This window comes from Protopterus annectens, chromosome 6.part0, assembly GCF_019279795.1.
Source record: "Protopterus annectens isolate FY-2018-M chromosome 6.part0, PAN1.0, whole genome shotgun sequence".
Lineage (NCBI taxonomy): Eukaryota > Metazoa > Chordata > Ceratodontiformes > Protopteridae > Protopterus > Protopterus annectens.
In genome coordinates this window covers 705891909-705904330 of record NC_056737.1, presented here as the reverse complement: position 1 = coordinate 705904330, position 12422 = coordinate 705891909, and the positions used below count along the sequence as shown (strand labels likewise).

The window sequence follows — 12422 nt, the reverse complement described above, 5'->3', positions numbered from 1 at the left end:
AAATATTGATTAAAAAAGAAAGATACATTTGTTGGTTTTATTTTCACTTCTATTTATCAGAGAAGTTTTCTATTTAATGATTAATGCTAGGATGCTTGGTTATCCACTAGGAAAGCATGCATATTGCATTTATAGTTTAAAATATGTCCACATGCAGTGTAATCAAACAGAAGGGATTTTATTTAGGAGAAGAGATTTTAATGTTCAGCATTCTCCAAACAAAAATCAAGCATTTTTAAAATGTGCTCTTACTGTCTGGATTATACATCAATGCTCACATTGTATTTAATATGCACACATAATAACATAATTAAAACAATCATAGTCTGGTGTTTAATTAGTGGTGTTAGCTGAAAATTAAAATAAGTTTACTCTAAGCAGTAATTTTAAATGTTATATTTTAACTGCACCTGTCCCTAAACATTTCCTTTTTGACTTTACAATATGCAAAGATTTTATATTCCCAATTTAAAACATTACTAATAAGTATCCAGTAATCTTTTAATGGACTTTATACTGGTAAATCATGGTATACCCACAATGGGACATTACTTGCTGAAACATACAATTTTTTTCTTACAAATCATACCTTCAACAAAATTCAAAAGACTTATTTTTCACTTTATTATGAAAATGCTAACTGTTCTGCAATTATTAATGTTGCTGTTTTTTATCAAAATAGTCAGATATATTTCAGGAATTTCTACATAATTTACTGGAAAGTTGGAAAATATTTTTTCTCCTACAATATCAGGCATTTGCCATATTTTTTCCCACAGAACACAAATGACTTAATTGAAGGATTACTTTTAGAAGGGTCATAACAGATAGTTGTACTCTGGAATAGTTGATTAAGCCAGTTTTGAATATATTAAATGATTCATCAGGTCTTATAAATGCAAATCTAGTTTTTTTTTACAACTAGAAGTAAAACAAACAAATTATAAATGCCTTCTAAATGAGAAATTAAAACAACAGCCTGCCTATTTGTAACTTAATAAAATGTACATCAAGCCTAATGTAGTGATGTACTAATGAGATAATAGAAATCAAGTCAAGATGACAGCAAAAAAGATCAAGGATGAGAAGTAAACTACATTGTATCTGCAACTAAAACAAAACCAGACTAGTTATAGAATAAAATAAACTTGGCTCAGCAAAAATTATGTCTCAGTTTCTGTTTGTGGAACTAAGAAAACCAAGATGTAGATGAAAATAAATGTTAAAAGACAATGTAAATGCAGACATAAAAAACTCACCTGAAATGTTATTACAGGGACATGAAAATGGGATATTTTAAATACTTGGATGAAACAGTAAACATTTTATGACATGGAAATACTAAACATGAAGCTTAAAGGGAGATGTTCTGCAACTCCTACAGATTAGAGCAGTTTGTTCCTTGTTGGAAATTAACCTTAACTACAGCATAACCATAAAACTGTGTTATAGTAGCAGTGTAGCAAAACTGTGAATGCTTTCTTAGCATAAGATATGAAAATATTTGTACTATGTAGGCCTGTATGCTGTGAGTAAAATTTTGACAACATCCTGATTCTACAGCCACATAAAAGTATAAAACTTGAGGAAAAAGTTTATGGTTCATAGATAAGTACTAGGCAGTCAGTCTGCAGACCACTGCAGGCCTAGCCAAAAAAAAAAAAAAAAAAAAAAAATATATATATATATATATATATTAAAACACTTATAACCTCAAGGATGGCAAGACTGGGTAGACTGGGAGAGAATATGAAGCTTCTTATCAAATTATCTAGGTTTACCTTGAAGGTGGCAAGGATGCTGCTCTGCTTGACATACAGTGGATGTTTGTTCCAGCGGTGAGGGATATGTTGGGATATGAATCTATTATGCCAACTTGCCTTGCTTATGAAGGTTTAGTTTCTTTAACTAAGTACTTCAGGTGCCATTATTTCTGTGAAGGAATAGGAGATTAAGGATCTTTCATGGCTTGAAAAGTTAGACAGAGGTCTTCACGGAGGAGTCTTTAAGAGACTGAATACAAAGAAAGGACTGCCAGTCTCTCCTGATAACTAAGATTTTTGAGGCCGCTGTTTAGACAAACAATTGCTGAAAGGTACACTATATTCAGTAATAGGTCTGATAAGGTAGTGATTAAAGGGGAGATGTCTTTGGGAATGAGATGAGCAAGGTAAAAGGATTTCTGAACTACTGTAGTGATATGCTGGTCAAAGGATAGCAAATTATCAACAAAAGTGCCCAAATCCCCAACAGCACTGTCTGACTTGAGGGGTGTATCGCCTGTTTAGTAAAGTGAACTATGATTCATTTTTTTTACATTATTTTGTGACCATTGTCCATGCTCCAGTTTTTAGCGTGGTCTCACCTACGTTGGAGCATTTGTGAGCCAGTTGAAAGTTGAATAACAACACCCAGTTTACAGTTATCTGCAAACTTAGCCATTGGCCAAGAGTGCTTGTCTGAAGGTCTAAGAAGTAGATGCCAAATGGGAGAGGAGCCAAAATTAAACTTTGTGGTATAGCACTGGTATTTATTTTGCTTTTAGAAGTGGCACCTGTAGCTCTAAGCACATGGGCTCTTTCAGATCATCCATTAGCTATCCACCTCAAAACGTATAGATTTATATTTAGACCCAGCCACTAGGGATGCACAAGCCAGTGCATTTCTTTGTGCCGGTCCCAAGCCTGGATAAATGGGGAGGGTTGCGTCAGGAAGGGCATCCAACATAAAAGTTTGCCAAATTATATAGGCAGATGACAGTACAGATTTACATACAGGATCGGTCGAGGCCTGGGTTAACAACGACCGCCACCAGTACTGTTAGCCAACAGGGTGCTAGCAGAAGTTGGGCTACTGTTTGCCGAAGGAGAAGAAGAGGGGGAACGCATGCCCGAAGGCAGGAATAGAGGAGAAAGATTAGGAGTGTGGTAGTGAAGGTAGGAACTTTGAATGTTGGCAGTATGACTGGTATCAGGAGAGAGCTAGCTGATATGATGGACAGAAGGAAGGTTGAGATACTGTGTGTGCAAGAGACCAGATGGAAGGGGAGTAAGGCTAGGTGTATCAGAAGTGGGTTCAAATTGTTCTGTCATGGTGTGGATGGAAGGAGAAATGCGGTAGGGGTTATCCTGAAGGAACAGTATGCCAAAAGTGTTTTGGAGGTGAAAAGTGTTGGACAGAGTGATGTTTATGAAGCTAGAAATTGATGGTGTAATGATGAATGTTGTCAGTGCATATGCTCTGCATGTTGGGTGTGCGATGAATGAGAGAAAAATTTTGGAGTGAGTTAGATGAAGTGGTGATGACTGTACCCAAGGGTGAGAGAGTGGTGATTGGAGCATATATGAATGGGCATGTTGGTGAAGGGAACAGAGGGGATGAGGAAGTGATTGGGTAGGTATGGTGTTAAGCAAAGAAATGCAGAAGGTCAGATGGTAGTGGATTTTGGGAAAAGGATGGACATGGCTGTGGTGAATACATATTTTAACAAGAGGGAGGAGCATATGGTGACATACTAGAGTGGAGGGAGATGCACACAGGTGGATTATATCTTATGCAGGAGGGCCAGTTTGAAGGATATTGGGGACTGTAAAGTGGTGATAGGGGAAAGTGTAGTTAGGCAGCATAGAATGGTGGTCGTTAGGATGATGTTGATCAAGAAGAAAAGGAGGCGTGTGAGGGCAGCACCAAGGATCAATTGGTGGAAATTGAAAAAGGATGATTGTGAGGTGGAGTTCAGGGAAGAGTTGAGACAGGCACTGGGTGGCAGTGAAGTGTTACCGAATAGCTGGGCAACTACAGCAGAGCTAGTAAGGGAGACTGCTAGAAAGGTGCTTGGTGTGACATCCGGACAGAGGAAGGAGGACAAGGAGACCTGGTGGTGAAATGAGGAAGTACAGGAGAGTATACGGAGAAAGAGGTTGGCGAAGAAGAAGTGGGATTGTCAGAGAGATGAAGAAAGTAGACAGGAGTATAAGGAGATGAGGTGCATGGTAAAGAAGAGAGGTGGCAAAGGCTAAGGATAAGGCGTATAGAGAGTTGTATGAAAGGTTGGACACTAAGGAGGGAGAAAAGGACCTGTGTCAATTGGTTAGACAGAGGGACTGAGCTAGGAAAGATGTGCAGCAGGTAAAGGTGATAAAGGATAATGAGGGAAACATGCTCACAAGTGAGGAGAGTGTGTTGAGCAGATGGAAGGAGTACTTTGAGGGGCTGATGAATGAAGAGAATGAGAGAGAGAGAGAAGGTTGGATGATGTGGGGATAGTGAATCAGGAAGTGCAACGGATTAGTAAGGAGGAAGTAAGGATAGCTATGAAGAGGATTAAGAATGGAAAGGCTGTTGGCCTAGATGACATATCTGTGGAAGCATGGAGGTGTTTACGAGAAATGGCAGTGAAGTTTTTCACCAGAGTGTTTAATGAAATTTTGTAAAGTGAGAGGATGCCTGAGGAATGGAGAAAAAGTGTTTTGGTACCAATTTTTAAGAATAAGGGTGATGTGCAGAGCTGTAGTAACTACAGAGAGATAAAACTGATCAGTCACAGTATGAAGTTATGGGAAAGAGTAGTGGAAACTAGATTAAGAAGGGAGGTGATGATTAGTGATCAGCAGTATGGTTTCATGCCAGGAAAGAACACTACAGATGCAATGTTTGCTCTGAGAGTGTTGATGGAGAAGTACAGAGAAAGTCAGAAGGAGTTGCATTGTGTCTTTGTAGACTTAGAAAAAGCATATGACAGGGTGCCCAGATAGGAGTTGTGGTATTGTATGAGGAAGTTGGGAGTGGCAGAGAGGTATGTAAGAGTGGTACAAGAAATGTACGAGGGTAGTGTGACAGCGGTGAGGTCTGCTGTGGGAATGACGGATGCATTTAAGGTGGAGGTGGGATTACATCAAGGATCAGCTCTGAGCCCTGTCTTATTTGCAATGGTGATGGACAGGTTGACAGACAGGAGTCCCCATGGACTATAATGTTTGCAGATGACATTATGATCTGTAGTGAGAGTAGGGAGCAGGTTGAGGAGACCCTGGAGAGGTGGAGATATGCTCTAGAGAGGAGAAGAATGAAGATCAGCAGGACTAAGACAGAATATATATGTGTGTGAATGAGAGGGAGGTTAGAGGAATGGTGAGGATGCAGGGAGTAGAGTTGGCAAAGATGGATGAGTTTAAGTACTTGGGATCAACAGTTCAGAGTAATGGTGAGTGTGGAAGAGAGGTGAAGAAGAGAGTACAGGCAGGATGGAGTGGGTGGAGAAGTGTGTCAGGAGTGATTTGTGACAGATAGGTACCAGTAAGTGTGAAGGGGAAGGTTTACAAGAGTGTAGTCAGACCAGCTATGTTATATGGGTTGGAGACAGTGGCACTGACAAAAAGGCAGGAGTCTGAGCTGGATGTGGCAGAGTTAAAGATGTTAAGATTTGCACTGGGTGTGACGAGGGTGGACAGGATTAGGAATAAGTATATTAGAGGGTCAGCCCAGGTTGGACGGTTTGGAGACAAAGCCAGAGAGGTGAGATTACGTTGATTTGGACATGTGCTGAGGAGGGATGCTGAGTATATTGGGAAAAGGATGCTAAGGATAAAGCTGCCAGGTAACAGGAAAAGAGGAAGGCCTAAGATAAGGTTTATGGATGTGGTGAGAGAAGACATGCAGGTGGTTGGTGAGATAGAGCAAGATGCAGAGGACAGGAAAAAATGGAAATGGATGATCTGCTGTGGCGACCCCTAATGGGAACAGCTGAAAGAAAAAGAATATTTAGATTTACATGTCTGTCAATAATACCTGCAAAAGATGTAGTGTCAAAGGCCTTGGCCAGGTCTAGCTATGCTGTATGCACTGCGTAACCACTGCTGTGGCTACTTTTCCAAAGAAATTAATGAGATTAAAGAGGCAGGACCTTCCTCTGACAAAGCTGAATTGATGAGGGTCCTGGTTAGGAGACTTAAATGTCCAGATTAATGAGGTGTGAGTTAATGTGCTCCATAGCTTTATATATATGGCTAGTGAGACTCTTAGAATAAGCTCCTTTTTAATGCTTTTTGAGAAGTATGATGACATTTATGCCAGGGATACCACCGTAGATTATCTGACCAAAATGGAAAGGCTCATATGATAGCATTCGTAAACACAGTCCATTACTGAGTAGGTCTAACACATGGAAAAAACACATACTGGTGCCCCAGCTTCCTGTAGTAGTTACACACTGCTACATACCTGGTGGAGGCAAGATATGCCGTAAGCATGCAAAAGAAGTGGCACACTGGCCATTGAACTGTGAAGAATATTCTGGAAGTTTATGGCAGTCTTACTGCCGACTGATGGCACAGAAATATACAGTAACATAACCAGTCTTGATAAGTATGAGATTTTTGTTGGCAGTGAGAGTGGTTTTTATGTTTTTTATACTTTATTGTGTATATTATTGAATTGTATTCGTTTTTTTTTTCAGTTTGTTTGGTTAAAGTTGTTGGCTTTGTTTCTTAAAACAGTTACCTGCCTGTTGTTGGATCAGATTGCTTCCCCTCCCTGTGATTTTACATTTTTTAATCAGTTTTTAAAATTAAATTATAGTTTCAGTTAAATTGCAATATTGGAAGTTTTGCTGTCACCTGCCCATTTGTGTGATTAATAGAGCCTCCATTTTGTTGAATCAAGTGTTCACATTTGTTAATTCATTAGATAACTTCTCCAGTTTAGTAAACAAAGTATTTTTCCTGTGACTTCTACTCATTTTCCCTCTTCTACATTTACTCTTCCATTAAATTAAAGTTTAAGTTTTTTTTTTTTTTTTTTTTTTTTTTTGTCTGGATGTAAACTTGCTGAGGGTAGTAGTAACAGGCAAGTTATTCCACAAATACCATACAATTCAGTGATTCTTCAGTGGCACTGAATACTTTGCTGCTCTTTTTACTGATACTTTTTCTACACAGCTTAACAATGGGTGGCCAGTGGCCACACTCTGCCTAAAGCTGTATTCAACAGACACAGGCACTTTCAGTTTCAAACTCTTTTAGGAACGTTAGTTAACTCCATCTTCTATATCTTCCGCTGTGGTGCAGTGGTAGCGTTGTTGCCTCACAGCAAGAGGTTCTCCTGTTCGATTCTCGGCTAGAATGCGGGGAGTGCCTTCTGTGTGGAGTTTGCATGTCCTCCCCACGGTTGGGTGGGCGTTCGAAAGACATGCGTAAATGGGCGTGCCTTCATTGAAGGTTGAATGTTGAGCTGGCACCTCGGCGTTCATGAAAATATACTGCCAATCATTAGCGGACCAGAGTTCCGCTGTGGCGACCCCTAACCGGGAAAAGCCGAAAGACAACAACAGTTAACTCCATCTTCTGTATAAGTCAGTGTTAGATAGTGGTACATCATTGCAAGTCTAAAACCAATCTCATAGCCAATTATGATTTACTGCCTACTTGATTTTGGTACGTGTACCAAATTATTTATCTACATTTATTATGTTACCCCAAATCAACATCTTCATTTGAAGCTGAAATATTAGTATATTCTCCTGTTTGCCCATCAGACTGACCTTATTGGTAGGCTAGACAAGAACATAGACTCGTACAGTTAACTTAGTGCTCAAACTGTAATTAAAATACATCTACTTTTCTTAACTTATATTTTAATCTAGGAGCAGAAACATTGTTATATTTGCTTATTCTTCCCTGACACAACTCATACCCTTGGTCATAATGGAAGGTCTGATAGCTAATCTACCTCTGGTGCCAGTCTCATAGCGCTTGGTATACTCAGACAATGTAAGAATTGCCTGGTGGTCACAAATAATGATCTCTTACTTAACTTGTCACTGTCTGTTTGTCTGAGAAACAAGCACCTAGCCAAATTTAAGGTCACACGCTTACAAACAAACCCATCATGTGCATATCACTCACTCACACAACACACAGCACATACCCACACTAAATTATCTTAGTCTAAGAAGCTAAAAAAATCCTTGCCAAAGTCACAGTAGAGTAGTAGATGTAAGGCCCAGTATAAACTAAATACTGCAACACCGGTTAGGACAGAAAAGCTGAGAGTCACCAGGAAATGGCACATCAAATATCAATTACACCAAAGCAATCTTCAAACACAAATAGAAGTGTACTTGTGATTGGTGACTGCATAGTTAGTGGCATGGGTTCCTGACTTACAAGGCTGGAGAAAAGCAGGGTGACAGTAAGCTGTCTCTCAGGGGACAAGATTGCTGATGCAACAAGTGCTTTTAGGATGTGTAAACCAGACAAATAGGAGTATGACATGGTGGTGGCCCATGTTTAAGCTAAACATCCTGGTGTGCAGAACACTGAGGAATGTGGAGAGAAACCTGTCAGAGCTCTCCATGCATGTCACAAATACAGGAAAGGCCCTAGTAAAGAGTGGAATCCTTTCAAGACAAAAAAAGGATGTTAAGATATAAATAGAAGATGACTGACTTTAACAATTGGCTAAACACCTGGTGCCATTATAGGGAGCTTCACTATGTGTCTGCATGGGATGAGATGCCTGTCAAAGCATTCTTGTTTTGCCAGAGATGGTTTCTACCTTTCATAAGGCTTTAACATACTGATTAATGGTTTTGCAGCCCTTCTTGTGCCTTTTTTTAGTTAAGGTCCAGCTGATAAATCTCTCAACTTAATTTTCAAAACAAATCAGCCGTAGGACCATTTTAAGGTGGCTTTACTTACTGCTTCAAGTCTAAACAGCAAACTTGAGGTCCGGCTACATTTGGAGCTCACCCATGTATGTGTATCAGGTTTACATACCCAGAAAGCACTCCCACAATACCCGAGTTTTCTGCTTTACTACTCATTTAGACCTTATAGAAAATGTGGGGGTGTATCGTATATGATAGAGACCACATTACCTCGAGACAGATACCTGCAGATCCTCAAGCAGAGTTTATAGAGACTGAAATCACACTAAATAAGATCAGCTATCAGTTCATAGCATGCCGCAGAACCCCATCCATATGACCAAAAAGTCACACAACATTTCTAAATGTTCTTGATGAACTCCCCATAGGTAGGGATGCAGTTATCCTAGGTGATTTTAACTACTCCATGATTAACTGGGGTACGTAATACTACCAACATAGAATATGTGCAAAAATTCTTAGATTTCATAAAAGGATCTAACTAAAGATATTTGACCTGATCTCAACAAACTTAGCACCTGTATGTACAACCCCCAAGGTATCCCCCCTTCACCCCCTTCACTAGTCAACTTAGACCACAAACTAGTAATCTTTTCTGTCAGAATCTCCAAACTGCTGGAGTCAAACATCACAAAATTCAAGGATTTCAAAAGTACAAATCTACTACAGTTGTATATTAAAGTCTTAAAATTTGAATATAATGCTATTAACCGTGATGCTGATACTGAAAAGAGTTATGCAGAAAAATTCTACTTGAACCTGGACAAATGTGCTAAATTGTTAGTCCCAGCTAGATTCAAGCAGATGATGATGTCTAAAAGCAAATCAAGTGTGGTGGTCCGTAAGCATTAGTAAACTATTTATTAAAAGCAATAAACTCCTAAACCTGTGTGGTAGAATAAGTGACGCACAGATATGTGGTGTGGAGTGCCACATCTCTAACAGCCTACACACATCCTTGCATTCCAGAGCATCTTCTGAAAAACAGCTTGAAAAGTAAGAAACAAATGTAAATATTTTGTGAACAATCAAACCTATTAAAAGTGTACAGATAGTAATATTTTCAGTAAAAAGTATTCTTTATAGTGATATTAGTGAATGCACAAATACCATAATATTTATAATGTGTATGAACCCAGAATTATATTTTTTTGCTAAACTTTTACAAACAACTTATCATAGGTTCATAGGTTCATAGATAGGTACTAGGCTATTGGCCAAAGGGCCTATGTAATTCTAACCAACAAGGTTCACTGGTTTATGCCACCCAAGAAAGTTATTTTCCTGTGCCACTGTCGAGCAGAGACACAGAAGTGATCCCCTGGGTGTATTTCCTATTTCCCATCCACTCATCAAGATTTTTCTTGAAGAGTGCTAATGAAGAACTTTGCTTGACATAGATTGGTAGCCTTTTCCAGAGTATGGGAAGTCTCTGGGACAGGAATCTATCCCTCCAGCATGTCCTGTTTTTTGTGGTGACAAGGTTTAGGTCCCTAGAGCGTGTAGTTCGGAAGGATTGGGATTTCTTTAGGTGTAGCATGACCAACAGCTCTGGGTTTGACATAGATTTATATGTTAGGCAGAGATCACCTCGGAGTAGGCGATATGCTATGGAGTAAAGCTGGAGTTTTTTATGGTGGTCAGTGTAGGGCATTTGTTTGAGGCCAGTAATCCTCTTTGTGAGGTACTTCTGTGGCCTTTCCAGCTGCTGCAGATGCCTTGTGAGGTACATTCCAACAGGGGCATTGTACTCCATAATGGGTCTAATGAGTGTCGAGTAGAGGGGGAACAATGACCTCTTTTTTTCCTGGATGAGAACCCTTTTATGATGAGGTGTGCCACGTAGAAGGACTTCCTGACTACTGTGGCGATGTGACTATCAAAGGAGCGACTACTGTCCACCTGGGTCCCAAGGTCTCTTATCGCATTCAGTGTTAAGAAGATCGCTGCCTATGTGGTAGTTCATGGGTACAGAGTTTTTACCAAAGGGGATGACACTGCGCTTTTTGGCATTGAGCTTGAGGCCATGGCTCTGACACCAGGCATCTGTCTCAGTGAGGCCCTTCTGCAGGATATCCACATCATTTGGAGACTGGACTGTGGCTCCTAGTTTGCAGTCATATGTGAACTTCATTAGCCAGAGGCCTTCTGTGTTAGCCTGTACTTCAGAGAAGTCGATACCAAACAGGAGAGGTCCCAGGATGGAACCCTGTGGTACTCCCACTTGTCACTGGTTTGAGGTAAGATTTGGAGTCTGCAACTTTTACAGTGTGGGTTTTGTCAGTGAGTCAGTTGGCAACCCGTCTTGTGACTTAGGGATTTATATCTAGTTTAGTGAGTTTAGCTATAATTCCAGAATGGGAGATGGTGTCGAAAGCCTTAGCGAGGTCAAGATAGGCTGTGTGAACCACCTTACCCTCATCTACGGCTTTGGTGACTGCCTCAAAGAAGTCGATCAGGTTCAGGAGGCATGATCTGCCTTTCACAAACCCGAACTGAGTGGGATCCAGAGTTTGGAGGTTACCAATGTCTTTGTTTATGAGTTCCATGATGATACGTTCCATGGCCTTGCAGACCAGGCTCATCAGGCTAATAGGTCGATAGTTCCCGGGATCAGTGGTGGCTCCCCCTTTGTGGAGTGGGATAACTGTTGCTGTGCGCCATTCATATCTTAGAAACTGTACAGCTTAGACACATATTGTTAGAACACTTTTTGTTAACCAGATATAAGCTTTCACATAACAGAAAGAAATTCCTTTCTGGGTGCATGTTTACTGAAATATTTACAGAAATACGAAAAAAAAAATTTAATTGGATAATTTGCAATATAAATAACACTGGAGGCCTCTCAAAATATGCAACTTAGTGTGAATATCAACAACAGTTTTCTTCAACAACATTTAAGGTTTCACCTGATGCCATGCGTGTGTGTAAGTTACTAGTTTTTTGAAGTATTAAGTACACATGGAAATATTACTTATTTTTATAATTACTAACAGACGTCTAACAATGCCTCCAGTATAGTGTAATATAAATGGACGTTGACAGTGAATTTTCTTATCTGCTACTATGGCATTTCACAACATACACCTCAATAGCCTAAAGGTCTATGAGGTATGAAACTGAACATAAATAAGAAAATATGAATAAGTAGCAAACATTGATTCATTTCTCTACTGTAGGACATTACAGATTAACTATCAGTGTAATTTTGTTAACAACTCATTGCCCTTTCTAATGCTACCTATTATGAGCTGGTAAGTCACCTAGTTAAAGAAGCCATACTCAAAAAAAATGTCTAGATGTAGTAAGAAGCTCTGGGTGTTAATTGGCAGTATACAAAAAGGTACTGCAGGTTTGAATGAGTTAAGAACACCAAACAGCAAGATAAGAAACTAAAAAAAAGGTCATAAGAAAGTGGAGACATCCCATGAACTCAGGCTAGTTGCAGAAACTAAAGACAACTACAAATCCTTCTTTAGTTATGTCAGAAAAATAAGAACTAACACCCAACATTCCTTTGAGCATATTCATAGTGGTAGTTACCACTCCTTTCCAGTGGATATTGCCACTATTCTGAGAAAATAAATTTAACTTCACCCCAGAGACATCTTTTCAGAACCTGCTTATCCCTGATGCAATCAAGCCACAAGCCACCAACATTTATGAAAGAACATGTACTGAAGGTAATCTCCATAACAAAGAATACCTCATCCATGGGGCCTGAAACCCCTGGGTGTGTTTGACATAGTAGTTG

The 12422-nt window shown here is 39.6% G+C and overlaps 1 protein-coding gene across 1 annotated transcript in view; it reads left to right on the top strand.

Annotated features, from left to right (window-relative positions):
- The window catches only part of SYNE2 (spectrin repeat containing nuclear envelope protein 2), a 3814665-nt gene that overhangs the window by 922230 nt on the left and 2880013 nt on the right, over positions 1 to 12422 (top strand). The gene's annotated exons all lie outside the window — the stretch shown is intronic.